The following is a 14,261-nucleotide window of genomic DNA, read 5'->3' on the forward strand; positions in this document are numbered from 1 at the left end:
TGCCCATGACTTTCTAAGCTGGTGAAGTTGTCAGTGGAGGATACCCAAATTCTCAACTGAGAGATCTACCTAGCCACAGCCTTTTCTTTCATTCAGATCCCAGGTGGCTGAACCTACATATCTGGAGACTGAGCAGATCAGGCTTGAGTAACTAGGATATGAGGCTAGAGCGGTACAGCTTTTCCTAGCATCCAGAAAGGAGACCACTAACAAGACCTATTAGGACATCTGGAAGGACTCTCACTGGTGTAGGAGAAAAGGTAAGTGACCTCTCGGTGAAGAAGTCAAGTCTTTCTTGTTCTCTCAATGATGGCCTGAGATAGGAGCTACATGCCAATACCCTGAAGAGACAGTTGATAGCTTTTGGTTCCATGTTAAAGATGCAAGCTGGGGAGCCCTATTGCCTCTCATCAGCATCTTTAAAAGTTTCTTTGTGGGACTTCTTGATCTCAATTTCCATTCAGATTTCACAGGATACTGAAAGCTTGGTAAAGGAACCATTCGGACCATTGTCAGACTGGTTAGGCTTCTCATAGAAGTTCCTGTTCCTCATGCTAACTACCTCAGCAAGGAGGATTTCAGAGTTGAGTGTTCTGTCTGTGAGCAAAGAGCTGTGCATTTCCCTTACACCATGACAGTGTGATTTTGACAACTGACCCTACTTTCATAGCTAAGGTAAACTATTATAAATAGAGCAGGAACTAGGGATTTCCTCCTTAGGCCCATATCCCAATCATGTCACTTCTTCCTTTACAAACTTACAATATCCCTTTACAAAAAAAAAAAAGTGGTGAATGAAAAGGGGTAGCAATCAGAGTCGGGAGGGGACCAGGAAGAGGAGACAAGAGGGGGTCTGTCACAAAGGTGCCTGAGATACATGCCGGAACTGGCTGGAGGCCTGCAGGGGAAGGAGGGGGAGACCAAGCTATGCCAAGCCCGATTGTCTGTCAGGCATACCGTGGGCTGTTCAGCAAACAACCCACCCACTGTGGCTTATTCACAGGGTGATTTACTATGACCTTCAACCCACTCATTGTTTCACCGTCATCCACATACGTCTATCCAGCACTCTTTCAAAAAAAAATCATTCAGAAGTTTCACTGCTCTAACCATGTGATCCTCCCCCTAAATCCTTACAGTGTCTTCCTATCCTTTCCCAGATCCTGCATAAGCTTCTCACCCTCAGCTTTAAACCCTTCCATGGTTTTGCTCCCCTCCATTGCTCTTATATCCTGACGTGTTCCTTCCTGTGACTTTCACTCATACAGGTCTGCCACCCTCAGTCATTCAGTGGTAACATGCGCCCTGAAATGACTCTGCCTTTTCCCCCATTCTGCATCTTATGCCCAGAACTGTTTCTCAGAACACATATCTGAGCCTCAAACGCTTCTTCAAAACTCAGCTTTTGTAGGAAGCTTATGGAACAGCCAAAGTCCCAATACACTATTGTAACTAAGCCACTAGAAGTATAACTAAATCGAAAATTCTTCCCGGGCCTCTATTTCCTTCCCCAACATCCGTTGTTTCACACTGTGTCTATTTTTCGATTGTAAGCCCCTTGGGGAAGGGGCCTGTCCACCCTCTTTTGTCAAGTGTCATGTACAGGGATGGGGCTACAGAACCAGCCACCATCAACCATATAATAATCCCCCCACTTAACAACTCCACATCTGGAGCTGGAGAAGGGAGCAGGTGCAAGGTCAGGAATTCTACCCCCTCCCTTGGCAAGACGCATATCCTGGTAAGAAAAGTTTTAGTTGACCACTAAGGCCAGCCTTGACGATGCAACTCTCTACCATGCACTATATATAAAGGTTTCCGGGCTGGGGGGTGGGGGAGAGAAAACATTTCCTCCTCCCCCCTTTTTTGAATCTTTTTTTATTTTATTTTTTTTATAAATGAAATAAACAATACCAACAACATAATCAGAATCTTCCGTTTCCAACATTACAGTATTCTCGGGGGGGGGGGGGGGAGGATAGCAAAGTGGGGGGGAAGGATAATATTAAACTTCAGTAAGAACAAACCAAATATCCAAATATAAATCCAATTGCAGATTATACCTACACAGCACTCTTCCAAACATTGCAAGTATTATTAAATCTTCAATCCGCTACACCACAAACGGTAAACCTTATCTTTCAGTGTCAAAACCTCAGACTTATAGCAAAGGAATGGGAGCAAACAATCCATTTCCACTGGCCATATATTACCATTCAATTAACGCGTATTAATAAACATTAAAGGTTTAGCCAGCAAGCAATAGTAATAATCACAAACCCATAATGATATTAATAAGAAATTTAAGAAAAAGATAAAAAATAAAAAACAGCAAACCATTTGTATATTTTAAGTAATATCATATCTAAAATATATTTATATGTGTACACACATATACATACACAAACAGGCATTTTATAACAATATAACACAAAAAAGGAGAAAGAAAACAGAAATATGCAAACATTTACTCTGGCATACTGCCCTTTCCCCCTTTTGAGGACCCCTACCCCCACACAAATGTCAATAAATCTGCAACTGACAGCCAGCCCCAACTTTGAGCCCTTTAGCACTATACAACACAGCAGGGAAAGCTTCAGGAAACTAGGAGAGCGGTATCCTTTTCTTCTTTTTCCTATCCTGAAATCTCTCCCCCACCCTCCAGCCTGAGTCCCAAAACACTACAAGGCTTCTATTCCACCCTGACCGAAGCCCGGAACAGAAGCACTCCTCAAAGGTACTTGGGATAAACTGCAGTATAAATACTCACTTAAAATTAATGTCAGGGGCAACAGTAACTTTGTTGCCAGGACCCCACTCCTCCAAGAGGGAAAGTGTTGTCTATGACCTCATGCTATGTTTCAAACACAGAAGGTTCTAACTGTGGAGCAGGGGGAGGGGGCACAAGTAGGGGTGTCAGAGAATTTCTCGCCGAAACTTCGGGGGGCCGAGTGCCGACGTATTCGGCCCCCCGAAGTAGTTTCGGGGAGAAATTCTCCCCACCCCCCCACCCAGGATGGGATTTACCTTTCCCGAATGTCACTCCCGGTGGCGGGTCGCAGCGGCGGTTCGGCAGGGCTTCGACAGGGGCGGGGTGCCCTGCTGCCTCCGCCGCCATTCCAAGAAAAGTTAAAAAAAAAAACGCCCCCGTGATAGGCTACGTGACGATTAACGTAGCCTATCACGGCTAGATTTCCAAAATCAGCCGTGATAGGCTACATAAATTGTCACGTAGCCTATCACGGGTGACTTTAAAAAAAAAAAGCGCTATTTGCGTTGCCCTTATTTTCGCCGTAGTCTACGTAAATCTTTACGTAGACTACAGCGACCAAATAAGGAACGCAAATGGCGGCTCCCTATGGGGGCCGCCGTTTGCGTACGCACTTTTTTTTTTTTTAAGTCACCCGTGATAGGCTACGTGACGATTAACGTACCCTATCACGGCTGACTTTACGTAGCCTATCACGGCTAGATCTGTAAATCGTTACGTAGCCTATCACGGGGCATTTTTTGGGTTTTTTTACTTTTCTGTTGAAGTTCGTGGTCGGGGAGACGGGGCGCTTCTCCCCAGCCTGAATTTCGGCCGGGGGCGAGGCGGGAAGCCTCCCCCCCGGCCTGAATTTCAGCCAGGAGAGGCGGGAAGACACCCCCCGCTCGCATGAACTTCGGGGGGAGAAGCGAAGTGCCTCCCCCCCACCGCGAAAAAAGCTGCGGGACAAGGTAAGTCCCTTTCGTACATCCCTAGGCACAAGTTGAAGGAGCAGAAAATTTGCACCTCCTCCAACAGAGCTGGAGGGTGAAGGCTTGCTTTGCCTTTGTGCCTGATAAAGTACTCCTAGCTGAGAGTGCCCTTGGGCACAGGGGCAAGCAGGTGTGCCTCCATTTCTCTACTTCAGTACACAGAACTAATTCACTGTGCTCAGAGCAATTCAGACAGATAGACAACTTAGGGTGCAATCCTATTCAGATATGTGGCCACCTCTGAACTCGGAGGCAACTGCCTATCCAATGCAGGGCAGGAGAAGCACGGAGGGAATCATTCGCTCCACGCTTCTGCTGCCTTGCATTTTCAGCTAGACAGACGATTGCGGCTGTCTAGCCGTGGGAAGGCTGAGCGGGGGAGGAGGCTGCTCTACGACACACTGGATGTGTCGTACAGGCATTTCCACCCTCACTGCCCTGGAACGCCCCTTTTTGGCCGCTCTGCACTCCTCTTGCAAGCGTGAAGGATGGGGCTGTTCCGCACTGCCTCCGAGGCAGCACGGAAGTGGGGGGAGGTCATTTCTCCGGGAACTGACCTCGGAGAACGGGCTCCGAGGTCAGTTCCCAGAAAACCAGATATGCTATGGCCATCCAGCCACTGTCTAGCAGCCATAGCATTGCTCCCGTAATAAAAATTATAAATATACTACAACTGTACAACGTAACAGTAACAGTTCAACAAGAGTTAAAATAAACTTAAGCTTAAAACAAACCAATTAAAATCCAGTACCAATAACATCTACATTATACCCACATTAAACAAGTCATTCAGCAGTTCATATTAAGAGACCTAACAATAGGATACCTCACACAATCCTGGAGAGAACCCACTATTTACTGCCTTCCACTGATAAAGTTGTCCTATTCAGCCTCTGCTTCCTGTTTTTAACCAATTACTGATTAAGAGGATCTGTTCTCTTATTATAACTGCCAAATTTGGGAGATGTTGCAGAGTGGCTTCATTTAAAAAAAAGATTCAGGAACATAGCTAATGGATAAACTTGTCAATTATTTCTAATCTTGGATCATTAATACAGTTTTTATTCAAACAATTTCTTCTGCATAACCTGTACCTAAACAAATGGTTTAGAGGGGGAGAAGCACATCCATTTTAAATTATGCACGTATGTGCCATGCACAAGCACCATCTTAAAGACACGTTCCTCTTCCTCTTGTACGCAAAGTTGGCAACTGCCACCTGCAGTTTATAAGTATTTCTATTTAAAACATTTTTTTAATCTACTGCCCTATTGGCATGTTTTTAGTTAATGAACTAAAAATTTAACTAAAATAATAGATTGTTAGCCATGCAACTAGGTGCACTCTTAGAGTTCTGTAAGTTTGGGGATGCAAGACTTCCTTCTGCAGAAGCTGCAATGACTCCCATCACAGCCTAGCTTGGTTTTGTATGTATGTTTAACAGTTCTGGCCATAGTGCTTTCCATCAATTTACTTAAAGCAGAAGGCTGCCATGACTTGCGATTTCCTGGGTCCTCGCTACATCTTTTAAAGAACTGCATTGCAATTGTATTCCAATCATCCAGTAAGGAGACATATTTTAGATGTACATGTTTTCATTAAAAATCAGATTTAAAATGCTAAAAATTAAATAGTTACAGCAAAAACTGCATTTCAATCTCAAATAAAGAAGACATATAGGTTTCTGTGAGATACTTAATACAACATTAAAATATTGTAGTACAGCAATGTGTGTGTGTGGATACCCCCACCTTCCCCACACATATTGTGTTTTAATTACTGGGATTGTCTCTTCTGTAATTAATTAAAAGTGTTAATGTTAGTATTATTAGAATGAATTTTTATTTGAGATGTTACATTTTGAAATGAACTGGTACTAAATTGTTTATTGTAATGATGTATTGATACATGTTTTTGTATTGTTTTTCTTATGTTGCAAGCCTCTTTGGGAACCTTTCTGCGGAAGGTTAATCCCTCAAGATACCAATCACCCACGTAAAGACCAATGTATTTGGAAGCAACTGTTCTGACAGATAAGGGGAGAGTATTGTTTTACATCAGGAATGTTATCACAATAAAGGTATAATTGGTCTCTGATCAGTGCATAGAATATGTAGCAACAGACCACAGCTCAGCCTTTATGAACAACTTTGTCCATAAATGAAATCTAAAACACAAGTTTTCCACACGATTTACAGATCTTACACCATGTTCTGCACCTTTTCATTGCTGCCCCCCAAACATTATTTCAATACATTATTGATCTTTTCTGGTCAATTTGAGCTTTCTTGGGCCCTAATTGGGCAAAAGAGCCTAACCTGTAGCCTCAAACAAGTCTTATGTATTTTAGGGCTATTTAAAAACACACGAGATTTTTTTTCCAGGGAACGCTACTCATTACTAACAACCATCATGGCTAATAATTTTACTAGCGTCATAGACTATCAAAAAAGGGCTACTTTGTTTATTCATTCCAGATGGTAATGATCACCTCTTTTTCAGACCTATGTCCCATTGACTAATAGTTATTGGGCATAGTAGAACGGTATTTTCATTCAGGTGAAATATAAATACTTATGTTTGACAGGTAGAGTATAAATATTTGAGAAATGATCCAATTGGTTCTTCATTTACATAAAAATGCCTCTGTTACTTCAATGTATCTGGTACGGAGCTATTTTAGTTTAGAGATTAACTGTAAGGCCTTCTTGTTCTGATTTAATATTAACATATTAACATACTTCTGTTCAGATTTAATATTAACATAGTTATTTGAGAAACTTTATATTTACTGTTCTTAAATATGGTTATAAATTCTATTATAATAAATCATTATTGTTTTTTGCTTTTACATAAGATTGACTTTTATCCACCCTGCCTAGTGGTGCTCATCTTTGCAATTAGAACTTTTCCACAGTTGCATTGCTCCAAAACTCAATGCAAATGAAGGAGACACCTTCATCTCCTCCCATAGTCCAAGTTAGAGAGGAAGATGCAGCTCCACTCATCATCTTCAGAGGGTAATGAACACCTGCCATGGCAAGGTGAAATGTGGAAGGCTCAGCAGGGTAAGGAGCTGAATTTTGCTTCCTGATGGGACAGACTGTCCCTGCCCAAACCTCTGTCCACAGACTTCCTACCTTAACATGAGAGCCACAGATTTAAAATGGTCAGGAAAATCAGTCTCTTTCATAAAGAGAAGATTCTAGATGAAATGCTTTCACTGATCTTCATCTACAGAATTGTGTCATAAGAAAGGTCGGCCAGTTTTAACTAGAACTAAACTATAGCTACCTTAACCTGGAAGTACAAATTGTAGAACTTTAATTCATATTAAATTTAATTCACATATCAATTATTTAATATTCATTCATATTCAAAATATTATTTAATATTCATTCATAAAATTCATTTAATTCACATATCACAGTACTCTAGTTAGCAAAGTATTTCACAGGGCTTTTTCCAACAATAAATTGGTCATGAGAGCCTAAACAGCTTAAGTGTAATCAGAACAGACCACACATTTATTGGGGGCAGGGGAAATGTGCCTAGTTTATACCACAGGGAACAAGAATGCATTTAAGTTTCAAGGTTCTGCAGACAAAAGAGATGAGAAATCAGAAACCAAGACTTCACTTCCTTTATGGAAGTACAAACAACTGCTACTGAGTCACCTATTGTAGTAAAGTGCTATGGTTGGAAATTCCTAGTCCACTAGTTTAGTCACATCTTTATTTGAAAGTTGGTAGCAAGAACACTGTTCTAGTCTTAGACTGATATAGATATATAGATCTATTTATCTTCAAGTATGGCATTTCTGCAATATAGAGAGTGAATGGTATTTGAGGTTTCAAGAGATCTTATTAATAAGACTTTTAAAAGATTATTCTGTAGCAGTATGTTAATATTTACTGGAGTAATATTACTTCAGACTTGTTGCCAAGTGCAGCAAAACCAGATGTTTCTTAAATACACCACACTGCTTAATGCATTTATCTTTCCAGGATTCTAGGGCATGTGAAGTATTCTACTTCTACCATTATGGAAAATAGGAATTGATTATTAAAATGCTGCAGAAGTCGCTTTCACACAAGTCTTTTACCAGTTCATTATTAATTTAATTCCACATGACCTTAAAAATCATAAAAAGATAAACAGACCTCTCCGTATATAACTATTGTACAATACCACACAAAGACAAAAGTAAAGTGAGATGTTGAATCAATATCCTACACACACAAAAGGAGTTGAGATATAGGAATACCAAGGCCACAATCTGAAATAGTTACGAAGCAGAAGTTATCCTATTTCCATAGATATTCCTTTGGGAACTTATTGAAATACTCAAACACTTAATGCATTAATATCTAACTGTCAACGGTCATGTATTGTTAGTACAACTACAAAAAAACATTTTTAAAAGACCCCAATGGCATAGAGGCCAGTCCTCCATTTCTGTCCCCCAAATCATACTGGCATTCAGTGCAACAGTCCACTGTGGGAAATGGGATGCATGCGTGCATCTTCCCCCTCCCCTTGAGGAAAGAATGCGAGACTGACAGTGCCATACATGTCTACTCTGGAGTAAGCCAGATTATACCACTGAGTTCAATGGGACTTACTGGGATGTACATGTGTATAGGATTGCAGCCTAAGAGGTGCAGGGGAGGGGCTACAGTTCAGTGACAGAGCATGTGCTTTGCATGCAGAAGGTCCCTGATCAATACGCTGTATCTCCAGGTAGGGCTGGAAAAACTCCTGCCTGATACCCTGGAGAGCCACTGCCAGTCAGTGTTAGATGGACCAATGATCTGATTCAGTATAAGATAGCTTCCTATATTCTTATGGAAGGGAAGGCCAGGTGCTAAACAGGGATACGGGAGCCCAAGCAGACCTCCCATTCTCCATAACAGGAGGGCAGTGGGAACTTCAAAGCAGGGAGTCAAACCAAATCTGAACAAACAACTGGAACAAAGCTTTATTTTTTCCTGAAGCAAAATAGGAACCATTAACTGAAAGACTTTGTTGCACCTGACCTGGAAAGAAGCGCGGGGGGGGGGGGGGAGGCTCACATTACAGGTTCAGAATAAAAGCTCAAACAAACAACAATTGATGCATTACACTCACTGGCAACATCACAACAAACTCAGAATCAGAATGAGCACATAAAATAAAGCCAGTATCTTGGAGATTTTATGAACTTTGAATTTGTACAGCAACGGCAGGCAACTTGTGGCCCTCCAGTTATTTCGGCTTACAACTCCCATAGCTCTAGCCAGCACAGTCAATAGTGAGGGATCTTGGGAGTTATAGGCCAAAACATCTCGAGGGTCACAAGTTGCCCATCCCTGTTATACAGGCTTCGACACCTTGCTTTTTCCAAGGCTGGGCCTTGGAAGCATTAGACGAGGTTGAACTGGAGGGATGCCTTGTATTTGTGGATGGGTTTTGGTCCACCCACAAGTTACAACAGGAAAGATGAACATAAAATATATGTTGTAATGCCTCACATACAAGCCAGGTAACATAGGGCATATTTGGTGTTGATCAAGTGGCCTAGACATATACTCATGTGCATAACATATAAATGTAAACTGAAGTAGGAATATGTTTGAAATAGGGATTAATCTGAACCCAAAATTGGGGCAAATAAATGGGAAACAATGTTATTTCTACTTTTCTTGTCTTTTAGTAAAGATCAAACAGGTCCCATTCAGAGGAATAGGTATGAACCAAAATCTGAATGGGAGAGGAAGGGACAAACCTCAGGGTTTGCGGTGCATGTACTGGAGGAAGGAAAGGAGAGAGGACGCCACTGCTCTGCACTGCAGAGTACGCCCCCCCAATAATACAGTGCTTAGCCAGCCTCTGTAGGTGGCAGGTGTACTGCTAATGCATCTGGTGGCTATGCAAATAATCAGTATAAATGCCTCATATTTAAGTTCTCATGAGAACTGGATCTGAACTGGTTGGTTGTGTGCACCAAACCAGTTTGAGCTTTTATTGGCCTGAACTGGAACTTCAGTTGCAGCTGAACTTGGACAGACCCCCAAAATGTAATGGTTTGACTCCCTGCTTCAAAGGGGAGAAACGAGGCTCTCTTAAACCCTAGGCTGGGAACTCCCTCTCTACATATGGCCTCTGCATCTATAGTGGACTGGATCAACCCCCAGATATTCAAAAACAAATTGTGGATTAAGATACAACTTGATCCTGAAGTTATGTTTGTGATACTAAGCATACTTACCAGGAAATAACTCTTACTGAACTCAACAGAATTCACTTCAGAGTAAACATGTTAAAGTTGAGGCGATCCCGCCACCACCGCCTTCAGCACCATGGCCCCAGCACGGCTCGGCATCCCCTCGCACAGGCCGCCGCCGCCCCTCCTCAGTGCCGTTCTTCACCACCGCATCTCCATAGCCGGCAGCGATTTCCTTCTCTCGAACAGGGCGGAGGAGGCGTTAACAGTCCCACCTCACGAGCGCGTCCACAGGCTCCAAGCGCGTCGCCTCAATTAAAAAAAAAAAAATGCCTAGGGATGTCACAGCAGCTGGAAGACAGGTGAAGTTGTCCCTTGCAGATAAGCATAGAAGACAGGACCATCTCGTAAGATTGATACCTGAACTATGCTGGTTTTGTCAATTACAGAGCAGCCTAAGCTTCGAGTCACTAAAACAAATACTAATAAATTCTTACATAGAATCCTTTAACACCTTAAGTATGTATTAACAAAAAATCAGAACTGAATACACATAAAACCTCCAAGATACTGGCTTTATTTTATCCAGAATTCAGACAATCTTCAAACACCAATTTTCTATCTCTAACAAGCAGCTGATATTCTCCCTCAAAACGCCTTTTTAAGTTACATTCTTTCATAATACAAGTTTCAGAGGAATTCGCGCTTAAGGATTCCTCCCTTCAGTGAAAAGACCAACAGCTTAGAAAAGACAAGATAAGCTATGTTATACTGCCAGAAACAGGTTTTATACTACCATACTACCACCCATCTGACATACATCATTAACAGTACAATGATATTTCTACATTAGATGCCATCTAGCTCACCTTACTTGGTACAACCAGAATTCAGCCACACAAGTAAACCAACCACTAAATACATTCTTTATTAGATGCTGAGCCTTGCATTGCTCAGCACCTAAGACTCATATATAGCAGCACTGGAAAACTAAATAAATCAATGATGAACTTAAGCACTCCCCCAGGATAAGGCACATTTCACAAAAATAATGTTTAGCACTAGCAGAACAGAGAGTTCTTAAGGCTGGATTATCTAGATAGCAAAGGTTATTAAGGTTGTCAAGTTCTGTTACCAGGATTGCAAACACATGTGAAACTTCTCATTAGAAACTAGCTGCAAACATATCCTGCATTAATGAGAGAAGTTAAATATAAATGCCAGAACTGATGAGTTTAGCAGCATGACAGCACTGCTCCCCAGACCCTCAATAGTTCGGTAATTCCCCATCCCTCACGAGATAAATTGGTTTCTCCTATCACTTGCTGTAAACAGAGGATATTCTGTTACTGAAAGATTTCTGGTTAAATGAAATATATTAGATACATAGCTATCAGCTTATATTTCCTAGGCCCCCAGCAGTTGAGGGGATAAGCTTTCCTGAGTCACTTTTTTATGGCCTAAAAATCACTTTGTATAGCGAATACTGTATAGGCAGTTGCCTTTATCTAGTGTTTTCATACCTTTCAGTTTCAAACAAAGATAAAAGTAATTAGACCTTGCAAGCTGAAAATTCTGACCATATTTAGCAGTCATGAATTAAGGGAAAAGAGAAACTTGCATCTTCACAGAAAAAAGGAACACAGTATTTTAAGAGTCTCATTTTTACTCATCTGGGAGCCCTTCTGGCTGAAGAGCAGAGTATAAATGCTTTTTAAAAAGTCACTGGGATCCACGGGCAACTTGACTTGCTACCTTAAGGATCCCTACCTTATGGAACAAAGATCTTTTCAGAAGTTGTTTCAGGGTTATTAACCAACCTCCCTCACATAAAAAGAACACATCGTATTAGTCACTTATTAATTATGGCCACGTAAACAAATGTGAAGACAGTACAACTAGTACAATTATGATAGGGGGCAGCAACCCCGGTGCAGGTGCCCTGCACTCACCAGACCCCCCCCATGCCCCCCACTCAATGCCCACCACTTCTGCCTCCTGACACACTCAGCAGCTAGGAAGCAGGAAGTCAACAGATTGGGAGACTTATTGACCAATCAACGATGCGGGTGGAACAATGGGGGAAAGAAGGTAGCTAGTGGGGGGCAGAAGCCGTGGGGTGAAAGAAAAAAGGAAAGGCAGCAGAGTAAAGAAGAGGCAGCAGGAGAAGGCCAGCCCAAGCAGGAAGAAGAGGACAGAGGAGGAGGAAGAGGTAGGGGGAGCAAGAAAAGTGGGAATCCATGCAGAAATGGCACAGGAATTGGGGGGTGGGGTGGACTAAGGCAGGACCTGGTACCGGAATGCAGCAAGTATTCTTAAAGTGTTGGCGAAGGCACACTGTTTGGGCTCCACTTCAGGCAGCAGAACATCTACAGCCAGCACTGACTTTGCACTTGGGGAATGGCGAAGAGAAAATTATCAAGTTTTTACAGGGGAATAAAGAAAACTGAGCAGGTGAGAAGCTCACTATTAGGTAAAACGCCTCCGGGCCTTCCTACAATGAATGGATCCTGCCAGCTTTTATAACTTGGGTGAGCAAGAGCCTGTAGAGGGTGGTCAAAGAGACTAAAGCTGCAATCCTTCACCCATTCACATTGGAGTACGCACCAATGAACACTTGGGACTTGTTTTTGAGTAAACATGCATAGAACTGGGCTGCTAGGGCAGGTTCACCTATCCATGTACATCACTTGAGATCCCTTTCAGTAAGGCGATTTATTAAGTGCTTCCTGTGGACTAGGGACAGCTAAGTTCAAATCTCCATTCAATCACGACACTTGCCCTGCGCCAGTCACCACCTTTCAATCTGCCCTTCAACTTGCACCACACGGAGGTTACTAAGATAAAATCGAAGCACCACCCAAGTACAAAAGAAAGGGCATGGCATCTACCTCCTCAGAGGAAGCAGATGCGCGCAGTGCCTCACTCCATTCGAGCGAGATGAAAAGTTCTGCCTGATGTCAGACCCGTGACGCCGACACGCTAAACTCCTGCGAAGTCATCAAGCGATATGAGCACGTACGTGTGAACTAACCTGCCATGACGGGAGAAGGAAGAGCGATCGCTCCCGAGAATATACAGCGGAAGCCACTCACCTCTGTCCAGCTGGCCTCTGTCGCCTTTTGTCTCGGCGGAGGAGAGACGCCCCCGGCTCTTCCTCAGCCAACCGCTGCCACGGCCTCCGGGAGCCCGGCTGAGGAGACGTCGCCAGCAGCAGCTCCGCCGCCACGCTCCCGCCAACCGGGTCCCCCTGGCGGTGGAGGAGGCGACGCCGGCGCGGAACGAGCCGAGGAGGGCGCCCGGCGCCCGTCCCTTCAGCCCGGGAAAGAGCGGCCCCTCTCCGTCCGCCGGGTGGGGGGCAAACGCCGCCGCCGCGACGGCGAGAGCCTTTCGCTCGGACTTCGCGCCCGGCCGTCACAAGCGCATCGAGGGTTCCGAGCCCGGCGAGGGGAGAGGCAGAGGTCGGTCGGTCGGTCGCCCTCCCGCCTGTGCGGTCGCCTCGGCGAGGACGCCGCGCCGCTACAGCGAGCCCGCCGCCGCCTTCAGCGCCACGGCCCCAGCACGGCTCGGCATCCCCTCGCACAGGCCGCCGCCGCCCCTCCTCGGTGCCGTTCTTCACCACCGCGTCTCCATAGCCGGCAGCGACTTCCTTCTCTCGAACAGGGCGGAGGAGGCGTTAACAGTCCCACCTCACGAGCGCGTCCGCAGGGTCCGAGCGCGTCGCCTCAATGCCCGTGCACGCGCACCAGGCGCGCCCAACCCAGTCCCGCCCGCAACACCTGACTCCGCCCACTCCCCGTCGGGGAGGGGTCGTGTTCCCGCCCACAGGTGACCCGGATGTCTGAGTCACGTGGCCCGGCTCGCCTTGCTTTGAGCGAAGAAGGGAGAAGAGACTGGGGGATAGGGAAAGAGGGGAGGGGTTGTAGGTGTTCGAGGGGGCGTGGCATCAGCTCACGTTACGTCAATCATGCAAACTGCACCAAAACCAAACCTCATAGAAGGGCCGCGGAGAAACGCGGCTGGTTGTTGTCTGGCTGTGGCTTCAGGAATGCTGACCTCAGTGGGGTTAACTACCAGTTAAGTGTGTACAGGATGCCGAAATTGTATTTTACGTTCTGCTTTCCCCATATTCCTTGCCATTTACATTAAGAAGAAATTGAAAGCAACTGTCCGGGAGCAAAAAAAAATAAAGAGTATCAGACCTTCCAGCTGAACTTCAGCCTTTTTACGTGCTACTGGTTTCAGTGGGGAGGTAAATTAATGGGACTTCAAAGCGTTTAAATGTTGGTTGGATCTTGCTCAGTCCTTGTTTCAT

At 44.2% G+C, this 14,261-nt stretch overlaps 1 protein-coding gene across 7 annotated transcripts in view; it reads right to left on the reverse strand.

Moving 5' to 3' along the window:
- Positions 1-13,676, reverse strand: part of GALNT1 (polypeptide N-acetylgalactosaminyltransferase 1) — a 73,973-nt gene extending 60,297 nt beyond the window's left edge. The window contains exons 1-2 of one of the 7 annotated variants that reach the window (XM_084857540.1): positions 13,042-13,676; positions 9,992-10,256 (exon numbers count right to left, since the gene is read on the reverse strand). The gene's annotated coding sequence lies outside the window, so the exon portion shown is untranslated. Of the gene's footprint in view, positions 1-9,991; positions 10,298-12,980 lie in introns of all 7 variants that reach the window. The other 6 variants (XM_084857539.1, XM_084857544.1, XM_084857541.1 and 3 more) reach the window with 6 other exon arrangements.
- Between the last annotated feature and the right edge of the window lie 585 nt (positions 13,677-14,261).

The sequence above is a fragment of the Heloderma suspectum genome, chromosome 5 (genome assembly GCF_057233095.1).
Source record: "Heloderma suspectum isolate Gila_16-S chromosome 5, 16-S_ref, whole genome shotgun sequence".
Classification (NCBI taxonomy): Eukaryota; Metazoa; Chordata; class Lepidosauria; order Squamata; family Helodermatidae; genus Heloderma; species Heloderma suspectum.